This window comes from Alligator mississippiensis, chromosome 16, assembly GCF_030867095.1.
Source record: "Alligator mississippiensis isolate rAllMis1 chromosome 16, rAllMis1, whole genome shotgun sequence".
Lineage (NCBI taxonomy): Eukaryota > Metazoa > Chordata > Crocodylia > Alligatoridae > Alligator > Alligator mississippiensis.
Genome location: NC_081839.1, coordinates 29,412,498 through 29,426,498, shown reverse-complemented (window position 1 = coordinate 29,426,498; position 14,001 = coordinate 29,412,498). Strand labels below are relative to the sequence as shown.

Genomic DNA, 14,001 nt, shown 5'->3' with positions numbered 1-14,001 from the left:
AACAACTGCTAAAATTGGACATGATATCAGTGATGAGTGAATTTTAGAGGCTGATTTTGACCGGGCCCTTGAATAGGGCTGCTCTGGCTGAGTTCTGTAGCTGGCTCTCAAACTATTTAAAAGGGTATTACCTGATTCCTATATGCTGCAAGTGATAATGAGACAGGGATATGGATTCAATGACAGACTCGTCTACAATGGCCATTCATATTTTCTTGACCTTTCCCACCAAGAAGGTTTGCTTTCCCTGTGCTTTGGTTTTACATCCACATCTTTGGACCTTCTGTGCACATTATCCCAAGTAGGCCAGCAGGAGCAGTGTGGGGGGAAGGGGTGTACTGTACATGCATGCTCACAAGGACTACAGGCATTGGCTTTACCACACTTTGCTGAAAGTACTGATGGAAAATGTCAAAGGTTCAGTGCTTAGATTCGATCAAGAAAAGTGTCAGGATACTTACATGAACCCCGTTGTAACCCAAGGCTGGAAGTCTGGAGAGAAGATTCAGTAGTAAGGTTTCCACTGCTCTGCCAGCAGCTTTTTTGTGTCATTCTCACTCAGAGGCTTGTCTCCAGTGCAACCCAGAGGATCCATTCCCTCTCCTGGATATGAGCAATTCCCACTGAAGTCACAGGAAGTTTCCCTGTAATGAAGGGAAGATCAAGTTCACTCCTGAGTTCAAAGCCTGTGCATCACTTTGGTCCCACTCAAACCCTGTTCTGAGGAGTTAACTGGTAGATGGGGCTGGAGCTAGTCCTCTCTACAACCAAAAAGAATAGGCCTGCAGGAACAGAAAGATCCATGAGCTAATTTATTACATTAAAACTGCACCTCAGAAAATGTGCAGAGCAGATTATTTTCTAAAATAAAGTTTACAAAGCTTCATTCACTCCCAACTGACTGCTCTGTGCAGAAATAAAACACATTTCTGGGTCCACCTCCTACTGCTTTTTACTCAAACTGAACTCCTATTTTCTCTCGCAACAAACTGCCTCTGCTTCCATGAAAAATAAAGAGCATGAGCATCAATGAGAACAGTTAGGCCAATGCTGAATGCTACTGAAAATTCTCACTTTGCTTTTCACATGGGAAAAATAATTCACTGTCTACAGTTATGCAAAAACATATGTCTGCTTATTCAAGTGCTTATTCCTGGCTCACGAAAGTTCATACTCAGATCTCGTTTCAGTAAGTGGGAATCAGGAATTAACACTGAAATAACTGACCTGCATCTAATACATGAGTTCAGGTTTGGTCCAGCTGTATCTGGCCCACAGGTATCCAACATTAGATGTGTGAAGTAGGAGCTCTGCATGCATAAGGAACTGCAAGTTCAGCCTGTGGTCTTGAACTGAAAATAATTCACTAGGCCTGATTCGGACACTGTATTTACTTGGTTTGCACTGATGTAAATCCACTGATTTCAATGGACTGACAAGAGGGAATGAGATCAGGCTTAGCCCCCCGTGTCTAAAAGAGACAGGGACCAGAATTTGTAACTCTCCTGAATCCTCGTCCACAACAGTAGTTTTCCCCACATTAAGGATCCCAGGTTATCAATTTGGCTCCTATTACAGGAGATTTTACAAAATGATAGCCCAGATTTAGAGGGCAGAAATAACAGCCCCCCTGACAAAAGAGCTACTAAACTTTATCACTGATAAGTGCTCCTTGCACATAACCACTGGCCTGCAATAGTAAATATAAGGCAGATGTGGAATGGAAATTAAATGTTGTGCTCTCAGGGTGGCCCCAATTGCATTCAGACCTTGGTTTAAAACAAGGCCAGAGTTCTTTCATCATTTCTTTAAAAGTTTTATTTCTAAAGATTTTTCAGACAGACACATGCCTGACCTAAACTTGGCAATGCAAGATAATGCACATGGCAAAAGCTTAGCATTAAGAACAAAAAAAGCAAAGCAAGGTGTTTTCAGACTGCAGGAAGACAATTTGCTCATTAGACTATTAGCACTCTATAACCCGTAACTTCTAAAATTCTGTAAGAAAAAATACAAGCTGGAGTGAAATATTTTCCCCATTCGTTTCAAAATAATTTTTTTGTTGTGAATTTACTATTTGGAAGACTCAAAGATGAGGTCCTCTCAAACGTAACCAAAATAGGAGCATATAAAGTTTCAGTTAAGTGGTATTTCTCTCTAAACCCCTTTAAGACTTAAACCACATTTACATCTGTGAAAGCACTCTGCCAGTTATTATTAGACATGATAAAATAGTGCTAGACATTCGCAACCACTTAAATATTCAGGGTTCAAGAAATAAACATTCAAATGGTTTGAAACATTTTCTCTTGGTAATTACAGATATCAAAATAATTTGGTTAACGTAATGTAATGCACAAACCTCTTAAAAAATTAAAGTCCATGATGGGTAAATTTAAGCTAAATTGGGTCTGCAAACTATAAATAAAAGGGGATTGATAAGATGCCGGTATTTAGCATAACATTAATGTATATACTAAAGCACTAGGCAAAATTTCAGTTGCCACTCTTCTACTTGCTTAGATAGCACAGGTTTAAAAAAAAAAAAAAATCAGCAACACAGACACACAACACCTTAAGGTAAAACTACTGGATCATTTACAACTTGGATATTTGAATACACTTCAATTATTACAGGAAGTCACATTTTAGAATTTTTTTTCAATACCCAGACATCGTTAAACAAAAAACTTCTGAGGCCATGACTCTGAAACCTCCCTAAAGTTTTGAGAACCGGAAAAGCTGGCCTATTCAGGGAAGACAATATAACACATATAAACGTCAATTAAAAGATATGAGCACTTTATTTTTGTAGAAGGAAGAAAAAAAAATGTGACTTTTAGATCAGTAACAGAAATTTTACTTTTAGATGATCTGACAACCCAGCACTCTCTTGCGACCAGAGTAAGAGTCATTCCCCCTTCATTTTCCAGTGCAAAATTCAATGAACTGTACCACAAACCTTGCTCTGTGTTGAGCCATTTTCAAACAAAATCAAGTTGCAAACAGAGTCTCTGGCCTTAAAATATATATATATATATATTATCATTTGCTTTAACATGTAAAATACAGACGGATGGATAGATGGATGAATGGATGGACAGCTAGAGAAATGCCTTCAGTCATGCTTTTTTCCCCTCCTTAAGACTGAAAAGCATCGGTATCCGAATAGCAACAGGAAATTTTTACCTTGTGGCTAAATAGCTCACTGTTCACTTTGCAGCTGCCTCTACTTTTTGCTGGGCAAAACACCACTACAAAAGTCTGCCCTAAGAAACCAAGCTTTTGACACATGGGCAGCGACAAACACAAATCTACAAAGAATTTTCCCCCGTCCCGTCGTTATAATTCCTAATTTTGTGGAATGTATTGCTAGGCTGTTTATCATAACAGTGTGCAATAAAAAGGACGACTAACTCTTGCAATTTTCTCCCTACTCCTCCCCTTGACAGGGGCCACTGATAGGGAAAGAGGCTCGGAAAAGCAGAGCAGTGAAAGGCTAAGAAACAATAGGCAACCATGGCTTTGACAATGCAGCCCTCAACCCTTTTTGCTCCCGCTGTGACACTTGCATTCAAGAGCAAGGGCGGCTGCCATCATAAGAATGGACAATGGCATGAGGAATACAAGGGAGGAAAAAAAAAAAGGAAATCAGATGAATTCAGAGCTAAGATGGCAGAGCTCTCACCTTTTCCGCTTTTTTCGAGTAATCTGGATGGAGACGTCCCGCGGAGAAGAGATAAAAAGGGTGTTCTGAAACTGTTGGATGGTTCTGAAGACTTCTGCATTTGCAAACGCATTTTAGAACTATTTGTAGGGGTATATATGCTGCATGCCATCTCTCTGTCTCTGTCTCTCTCTGTCTCTCTCCCTCTCTCTCTCTCTCTCTCTCTTCTGTTTTATGTCCTGCTATCTCCATCACACACCTCTATTAGTATGAAGACTTTCTGCCCATGTAAGTAAGTGAGAGTGTGTGTTCCTTAATGTTTGAATCAAGACACACGTCTGCATGCATTTCTAATCTAAGGAGCCTATAGCAGTTACTACAACTATCAATTAGTCAGCAATAGCTTGAGATCCCCATGTGTCTGAGTGAACAAAGGTGGGAAACACATGCAAATAGTACTACAGCACCTGGGTCACGTACAGTAACTTAGCTAGCAACAAATAATTGCATCTGTTTCTGCCTTTTCGATGTTTAGTGCTCATTGTTATGTAAAGTTACAGGTTATTAATGTGAATACTAACATAATTAGACATGGCATTGTATATTTTCATTGGAATACCACAATAAAAAGAAATTAAGCTAAACTAGATGGAAATAAATGGTGGTTTAAAGGCTCTAAGATAAAAGATTCTCTTATCTGTAGCACTGTATTCATTTTTGATCAATTGTTCTTGATTGAAAGATGCTTAGCAAGTATATGTATTTGGCATCTTCTATTTTAAACAATATATATCTACATGTATAAGAACATTAATTATTCCAGTAGAGACTATAAGAGAATGATTAATTCACTGATTTCAAGTGCACAAAAATAAAAAATAAAAATAGAACCTGATAGTTATTTTTTAAAGCAACAGTTAATTTCAAGAATATTTTAGAGGTGCTTCCTATTTGGTTTTAGACATTATCCTAACAATTAAAAAGAAAAATACAGCACCTTGTATCCTGGTTTGTTGGTTTGGTTTTTTTTAACCTTGAGAAACAAATCTTACCTTTTAAAAATGGAAAAAGTCAAAATCAAGGAGGACAAAATAAAGCCAAAAATTAAAACCAAAAAAACCCACAACCCAAACCACTCTGAATCCACAACAAGAGGTAGGGATGCAAAAAAGATCAGGTTTACTGTCTATTGAGAAAACATTTAAAAAATGAGACTATTCTGTTGAAAACCTTATTTCCAGAGATTTCATAAGCTGTGCTACGGCCTTGATTGTCATTTAATATGCAAAAATAATAACCCATGTTTTGGAGTGCATGGAAGTATAACAATTAAATAACTGGATGGAAATAGTTGTAAGCAAGCATTTTTCCTCATGTATGATAAGCTCTCAGAGCTCCACATGGAGACATATGCTGACTAGCACTGTATCATTAGCTCTGTTTCTACTTATCTGATAATCCTTGGAAGGCTGGTAAGTGATACCAAACAAAAATGCTTTTCTTCCCATTTTTTTGCCCCTGCAAAGCCATCAACTTTATTTAGCCTTAGAAGGCTTCAAAAAAAAAAAATCTTTCAAAAGAAAATTAAAATACGCCCCTATAGAGAAATGCCCCAATAAGAGCAGGCTAGAAGACTGTAACTAGTAACTGGCAACCACATAGCAGGTGCTCACAACGAACCAAGATTAAAGAGAAACTGCAGGAAAATAATTCCTTTACCCAAAGAAGCCCTGAGTTCAAGAATCCCAGAGCTTAGTGCACAGCCAAAAACACAAGAATAACGGGCTTTAAAAAAAAACAGTGTTAAATGGGTGTTGTGCTGACCCGTCATGCAGTTCATTTCAAAACTTAGCTGTTGGGAATTGCAGGCGCTATGGTGACAGTAGATTTCCAGTGTGCCCAGGGAGGGTATATCCAGGCTCTTTGCTTTCTGAAACACAGACACACCATAGGACTAATACAATGAGGAGAGCATTGCCTGGGCTCTGCGACCCCACTAGAAACAACCAGGCTCTCATTCCCTTTGCCAAAAGGTCCTATCGGACAGACAAAAGCATAGCAAAAACTACAACATGATCTTGCTCTTCACCGAACAATAAGACCTTAAAATATACGTCCATGGACGGGTACTACATGCAGACTAGGGAGGGGCGAAAAACAGCGTTTCCCATTAATTCATTTAATTTCTTAGCATCTGAAAAGGCTGTTCCCTACTTTCCTATAAATTACTAATCTTTATCAGACCGGCTTGTTGCCCGCAAGTATACGGCTGAATAGACGGTGTGTTTGCTTAAGAGTTTAACGCAAACTAATCAGTTAACGTGTCGTCTCATTTGAGGTGGGAAAATAGTTAAATAAAATGGAAAGAGAACTGAATCCTGGTGGTGGGTGTGTTATAACCACTTAGGGAAGTCAAGAAGACAGATAGGTAGCTAAGCGAGGTAGGAAGCTCGCATAGGGAACTTAAATATTTGCACTGTTATATTTTATGTCAAACCCTTCTGTTTCTTGGCATGTGCGTATTGAGGCTACAGCAGTTTGTAATGCCTTTGCTCCTTCAAACATACCACAAACTGATAAAATCATTCTTTTTTTCTTAAAAAAAAAATTAGATGAATAGACACCACTAATCATATGTAATCTAATCTATCGTTTTCTTTCATCTAGTCTGTCTCCTCTGTCTCATCTAGCTATTCAGCTTCCCTAGGCGTTTAGAACACCCATGACATTATTCTGATATCGTATAATATTATTTCAGGAGTTTATTCTCAAACGAGACTAAAAGCCGGGTGGCTATTTTGCCCTGAAACTCTTAGGCGACCTTGTAACCGATAACATCGCTGATACATAAAGGATAAGCTGCACCTTTGTGCGACGTTTTTATTGTTCGGTTTTGTGATGTTGTAGGCACTGCCCAGCTGCATGGCTCAATTCTTTGCAACAAGAATTTAGTAGCAGAACCCTCCGTGGTCAGCAGCTAAGACCAAAGCCACGAGATATTTGACAAGATGTGCCCTTAGGATGAAATTGGATGCAGATCTGAAAGCCTGATAGAACCAGTGACTTTGACTATGCCCCTGCTTTCCAAAATGCTTCAACCAATTATTTAAACATTATACACTTATATTTTCTCTTCCTAGAAAATAATCCTCGGCTCTAATTTCATAGGATATTGGGGATCCACAGATTCGTGGGCAAATCCATATGGAAGGTAAATGACGGTAGACAAAAACAAACCAGCCCTTCCAAACTAGCAAATATCTTTGGGCATAATAAAAATGTCGACAACGGTTATACCATTAAAGCAATTGTTTTTCACTTGAGGCCTTAGCATTGAAATAATTCAAAATTAAGCAAGAAACATCAGCCTCTTGGGTTTTGCAGAAGAGAGTTAATTTGCAGAAATAGGGTTGGTTTTTTTGTTTTTTTTTAAATGTAGCTATTTTCAAAGTTGCAAGATAAAGCTCTTTTTTTCCCCTAATTTTATTTTAAGAATAGACCCCGTTTAGGATTTCACATTGTAAATCTCCCTATGTCTGAATGCTGTTACAAGGTTTGACAATGAAAGAATAATTCATGTCAGACAAAAGGGGCCCTTCAATCAGCTTCATGCAGCTTTTCTCCTGCAGGGCCATGCCAAAACGAATGTGGAATCCTGAGCCGAACCATCCATCACATTTCCCGAGTCTTTCAATTAATGACACTGCAATCAGATCGATGGCATGTAATAAGAAAAGAGCTTTGCATTTCTATACCTATTAATTCGCTGAGTAACTCCAGCGGTAAAACGTGACCAGAAAGGGAAAAGGAAAGAAAAATTTCATCCTTGGGGCACGATCTTTGGGGAGGTTTGGGCCAGTTGATATAAATCTCACTCCCACCCCCAAATATCCAAAAGAAAAAATAGCAAATTTTACTGTGCTTTTCCTAAAATGGGATTATCTCCCTTTCCTGGCAGGTATTTTCTTCCTCGTGTGGCTAAGCATGGGAAGTGCTCAATGTCTGTTAGCTATACACTCTAGTTTACAAGAGGGAGTCCATTTTTCTTCCGGACTCAGACTGGTCAACCCCCATTTTTCTTCCGGACTCAGACTGGTCAACCCCCATTAGACTCATAGTTAGCCAGAAAAGTCCTGCAATTCAAATCATGGACCAGTGCAGTCACTCACAGGGCAGGACCCTGTAGATTCCTTCCCTGGTGCTAAGGCAGTAATAACTAAGCAACAAAATTTCCCGATCGCAGAATGTGCCAGTGATGGAGTCACCTCACGTGGTGATTAACCTCCAGAAATGGGAGGGGAGTGGGGGCAGAAGGGAGAGGAATGGTGCACAAAAATAACCAACCAGCAACTGTGGGATGAAATTAGAGTGACCTTACAACACTGAACTGGCATAAGACTTTGGATCGATGACAAAAAACATATCAAGGCTTTGCGGCACAGAACGGCTGGGGACACTGCAGTCCCCCTTCTCAAAGGGCAGATGCCATGAGTCTGTTCGGGAGAAACTGGACACTATCAGAAAACTAAAACTGAGATTCACTAGGATGCTATTATATTTATTAAAGTGCTTTAACATTGGCTCTTTTTTTTTTTATAATCCCCTTTAGCTTTTTCCTTTCCCCTTGCTTTATAAAACCCTCTCTCCTTGACTATAAGCAATCTATGCATCTCCAAAGGTTACAAAGCCTGTCCCTTCTAGGTCGCCAGTTCAAATAGCCAAAAGTCAGCCCCGTCTCCTGGCCACTCAACAGCAGAGAGGAAGAGAATCGGTAGACCTCGCATGCTTGATCCACATAGCCAGATCCACTACCCCAACTGATATCTCACTAGGAATTCTAAAAGATAGGCCAAGACAGGATGAGTTGTGAAAGCCGGGCTATTCCTCTTACCATTAGATGGGACCCCTTCATATCACATTGCTAAGGGGGCTGCATGTGCACAACATTGAACGGCTACTGCCTCTTCCACTACTGCGGCACTCACTGAAGGAGCAGAAAGGCTGCCCCCATGGAAGTACTACAAACCTAATCCAAGTCTGCTGAAGTCACTGGGCTTCTTTCCACTGCCTTTGTTGGACTTTAGATCAGATTCAAAAGACTTGAGAGTCATAAGATACAAAGGTTCAGTCTTGATGTAGAACAATGATGAACGGAACAACAGAAGGACAATGAGACCGCCCGGATCTGTTTCACCTATCTTTTTACATACAAAATGTATGTTTTTAAGTTTTTTTTTTCCTTCCCTTTATCTCTTAGTCAGGTTTGTTAAAAGAAATCAACACAAAGAGAGGCGTTGTGACTCTTCCTGTAAATGCACCTATGCCACGCTATAGGTTGGTCATCAACTGAAGGCAAGTGAGTAAAGAGAAGACAACCAAATAAGTATGATTGCATGGGAATGAAACAGTTGTGCAAAATAATAGTAACTGAAGTGCACTAAGAGATGCCAGTTCATTTGCAGACAAAAAAGAGAGGAAAACCATATAGGAATGAACACATGTTTAAAAAAGGATAGACAGAGGAACCGAAACCTTCCTCCCCCTACACATCACACAACTGTAGCTGTCTCGGGATCCCACTAGGCTTCAGAACAGCAGATTTCAGAGCCAAGTTGCAGCCCATACACCTCACAAAACATCTAACACACAACCAGTCACTCATGTCACAAGTTTGATAGGTCCAGCAGCTTTATCTACTTTGTATGTGTGAGGAGGGGGGATCTTTAAACCTAGGGCAGGGCACCAGGGGATATTTCTGGCGTTGTCCAAGAGTCCCACTATGAACCGCACAACTGGAGATTTACAGCTCTGTACTGTATGCTGGACTGTCCAGTTGCAAGGCACAGTGTGTACTCCGCTGCTTAATAATGTTCAAATGTCTTGTCTGTTAGCAGGTCAGGGAGAGGGGAGAAAGGGGTACTGCCTCGAGCCATGATTTGAACGCTGGCTGCTATCCAGGAACTAACAGAGCCTTGGAAGGAGCGGCTGGGCTTGCTTACATCTTTTCCCTTCTGCCGCAGCTGTAGACAGACATACACTCTGGTATTTTATTCCTTTTTTAAAATGAGTTTCGACAAGCTTTCAGTAAGAATTTTCAGGGTTCTTTTCCTCATCTCTCTCGAAGGAGCTTATAGTGCTACCACTGCAGACAAATTGGATAAAGAGGATGCTTCTATAATTGTTTGTCTTACACAATGGCGTGGGTGAAGGGAGCATCTGGCCTTGTAGAAATTTATCAGTGGCTGCAGAAGCTGTTGAGCTGCTCTTAGCCACGGCCAACGGAGAAAACTAGGTGTCGTCTGGTTGTGCTATAGACAGGAACACAATACCTGAACTCTTAATAATCATGACTAACCCCAACCTTTGAGAATAATGCTTTGCCCCTGTGCAGTGTTACACAGACTCCTCCATACTTGACCAGAGCATTCGAGTCTGCTACAGATGCATTACTTCAGGCTCATTTCAAGGAACAACTATTTTTAGCATGGGAGGGCCTGCTTTAAAATCCCAATTATAACAATTTTTAAATAATCTCATTGTTTATTTTATTTATTTCTATTGAGATAGTAGCTACACCTCTGCAATGATCTTGGCAGTCTAGCATGTGGTTAATAATACAGTTACATCTCAGCGTTTAAATGATAGGTTCAGCAAGAACACAACCAGCTGGATACCTCCTCCAAAAATTCCCTTTGCATGTCTTCACAGTCTGGGAATCATATTTTTCACCATCTCCTAACCCCTACCTCCCCCCGCTACAAAGCATCAAACACAGGATTGCAGTCAGACCTTTCATTTGAAGGAAAGGAAGATACCTTTTAGCCCCAATTTACAGTTAACCTGTGGGAACAAAATGCTTGGCAGGACTCAAAATGTTTCAGTATTTACATGAATAATAAGAATATAATCTGCAATTACAGGAATGAGGAGAAACACTTATAAAGGACCCAACTCGTAAGCATTAGGACCCACTTATAAAGGACCCAACTCACCACTTGAGTTTGTGTCCTATTGTTTGAGAATAAGAGAAATATCTCCCACCTGTGTAAAATCCAGTCAAAGGATTTTAACTCTTCTGAGACTTAATTTCTTTGCCACTGGCAAGGGTGGGCTACAAAGCTAAACAGATGACTGGTCTGATCTACCATGGCAGTATTTATGCCCCTGATAGAGATAAAATAGGACACAGCTCTCAATGACTAGAACTTCTCCCTGTGTGTACTTCTCTCTTGGTTAGAGAGGTCAGAGAGTTAGATTCATTAAACGATCCTTTAATCTTCGTGATTCTCGAATGAAAAGGTAGGAAAGAAAAATGTGCACAAATGGCACAGAATTTGTATTGTTGCCATTGTTTCAGAAGAGGCTGAACAAAGGCACGAGAAATCAAGCTGAAAGAAGCCAACCTTGATGCAGAAACGATAGCATGTGTGGCCTTCACACGCAGCAGCCTGCACTTACAGATCTCAGAACACTTTAAAGGGAAGAAAGGGAAGTATCCTCACCCATGTGGGGAAAGTAGAATGAAATGACTGGTGCAAGATCACACAGCAGGTCACCAGCAGAGCCAGGAGCAAAAACAAGGACTCCAAAGTCCTAATCCACACTAGACCATCTGTCTTAAGTACTTCTATGGCCCCTGTTACCATAGTATCCATCTCATCCGTGCAGCACTCCTGGGAGCAAGAGTAGTGCGACTGTCTCCAGCATCTCGACAGTCCCAACAAGCACACTGCCACTGGACCATCTTTTCTCTAAAGTCAGCAGCAGAGCCAAAAATAAAACCAACAGCTCCTAGGCCATGTCAATACTGGCTCCCTCCAGTCTCAGGAGAACCTGGGAGCAGTGCTGGGCATGCACTCAAGGCTGCTAATTGCTCTATTTGGGATCACACAGAGTGAGAGCAAGTGAGCAGCGCTCACTCACCCTCAGTGGTAGTCCTCAGCTCAGCAGAGAGGCAACATAGGCCTAGTCCCAGCTCCAGAAACCTAGCAGTTTCTTCTCTGATCACCCCTGTTATTCTTGTAGGGTCAGGTGGGCATCCTAAGTAAGGGATGTAGTTAGCCATGTAGTCTAAAGCCAGGCAGAAGACAGGGTACATTTGAATTTTATAGACTAACCAAAGCATGTATATATCTACTGTGTGTTTGTATGTACGTGTGTGTGTGTGCGTATACACATACATATGCATATACACATACACACATACTCAGAGCCTGGTTTTAGACCATGCTGAATACCTCCATTTCCTATTATCTTCCATTATGGCTGTTGATGCTCATAGCTTCTTGAGATCATATCCTCACGATTTAAACTTGACCCTCCAAATCAGTATTTCCAGTGATCTAGGAGGAAAAAAACTCTACCGGGTGAGGAAGTCAGCAGGGGCTCTCCTATGTAGATACATGCTTAGCCAATGCCTATATATAAAGTATTGTCCCACTGCAGAGTCATACCCAGTCCCTGCTGCCATTGTCACAAAGGCTGTGGACAAACAGAATGATTATATCAATTTAAAGGGAGAGAGACCAACTGTTTATGAGCATTCATCAGCGAAACGTAAACCAGGGCAGCTTGTATCAAAGTGAAACAGTTGCTAAATCACAGTTTGGTTTTCACCTTATGCTGGATACAGGCGCACAAAAGACTTGCAGTGTATCGTCTCGAAATGCACTGTATTCCCTCCCGTTTTTCAATCTGGATTAATTGTTTCATCTACTTTTACACAAAGTCATCTGTATCTGCTGAAAAGTAAAGAGACGTTATTGTAGCTATTGGCCTCAGAGGGTCAAGGAAAACAACTGGGAGAGCTATCTTAACAGTATTTGATATCAGAGAGAGTAAGGATTAGCCAGTACCAACATATCATCTCAAATCTTTCTGGAAAACAGTAATACTTTAAGCAATGGATATGCTGTTTGGTAAGGATCCTGATATTTTTCTTGGAAATGGTAGGTGGTCATGCTGAAATGATGTTTGCCCTTGGTCAGTCACAGATAACTTAATAAATGGTATATCATGCCCAAGCAAACAGATCACTGCCAATCCCATTCCTACATGCCCCAGTCCTTTCAACATTAGCGTGGAAAGCAAAAGTCGGGGCAGATTTGCACCTTATAGACTAATTCAGAATTGCATGAGCATTTGTAAGCAACTCTGTACGGTGCAACTCTGCCTTCTGCCTTACTTCAGACTAGCATGGCTATCTCTGCTCATGGAAAGCAAAGGGAGTATTAATGCCAGTAATGGAAATGCTGTCCAAAGACAATGCTGCAAATGTGCAGGGTACTGCTAAATTAAGGGGGTCTTAGGTACATTCCAGCAGGACAAAAAAGAGAGCCTAATATGGGATTGGGGGGGGGGGGGGGAGGACTGCAAGAGGGAAAAGGGGTCCTGGTATAGAAAAGGCCACGAAGCCTTGGGGTAGAGGGCCTGAAGAGCTATGTGGGAGTGGTGATCACTGCTTCACATCTCTAGTACTGCCATGGAAAAAAAAAAAAAAAAGAACAAACACTCGAATTTGCTGGGTTTTGTTCTGGGCTCTCTCCTGCTAGCTGATCTCATTCCCAGATAAAAACAATAGAATCACATATATAAATATTGGCAATGTGCAGACTTGTTTTTCACTGCAGGCCCAAAGGGCATGCAGCAGTGAGATCGTGAGCTCTTCTGAGCATGTCCAATCAGCTTTGCCTGCCAGATTTTCAATCTCTGGTGACCAGTTCTGTTCCCAATTTATATAAAAAATGCTGCTTCTAGTATGCATGGTGTTCTAAGGACAAGCCCCAGCGTTCGGCCTCTCCAAGAAAGGAGAACACACACAGAGGCAGCAGACATAGAGAGGAGCCTTATTAATTGCCCCCTCTCAATCTTTCTGCTGGGGTTTCTATTCTAAGACGCCAGGTTTTGCAGAAAAAAGCTGTCCAGGCCGAGACCTTGTGCTATGGCTCTTAGGGGTATAGTACAAGGAGTGCTAAAAGAGCATGTATAAGGGGGAACTGAGCCACCTTAGCATCCCCTGGATTGTGAGCTGCTCCAGAGGCCACTGCAATCTAGGGTGCCCGTCATACAGGACAGTCCGGTTGTCCTCTGTCCTTTATTGATATGAAACCCGATGCCTTTCTCTTCTTCAAGAGAAAAATAGAAGACATAAAGGCATCGGGTTTCATATCAAAAGAGGACAGAGTAGCAGAAAACTGGACTGTCCTCAATGATGGCCACCCTACAGTCTCCGGTGTCAATGGGAACAACCATTGCAGATCATCCAGAGTAACTCTGAACCCCTGAGGCACTCAAACGGCGTGTTTGGAGTCGCACAGATCACACAGTCGCACAGA

General features: G+C 41.1%; 1 long non-coding RNA gene across 11 annotated transcripts in view; it reads right to left on the bottom strand.

The window, feature by feature from the left end:
• LOC132246464 (uncharacterized) overlaps positions 1 to 14,001 on the bottom strand; it is a 189,028-nt gene that overhangs the window by 138,759 nt on the left and 36,268 nt on the right. For all 11 annotated transcript variants that reach the window (XR_009457770.1, XR_009457768.1, XR_009457767.1 and 8 more), the window contains exon 3: positions 462 to 644. This is a non-coding gene — a long non-coding RNA (uncharacterized LOC132246464). The remainder of the gene's footprint in view (positions 1 to 461; positions 645 to 14,001) is intronic.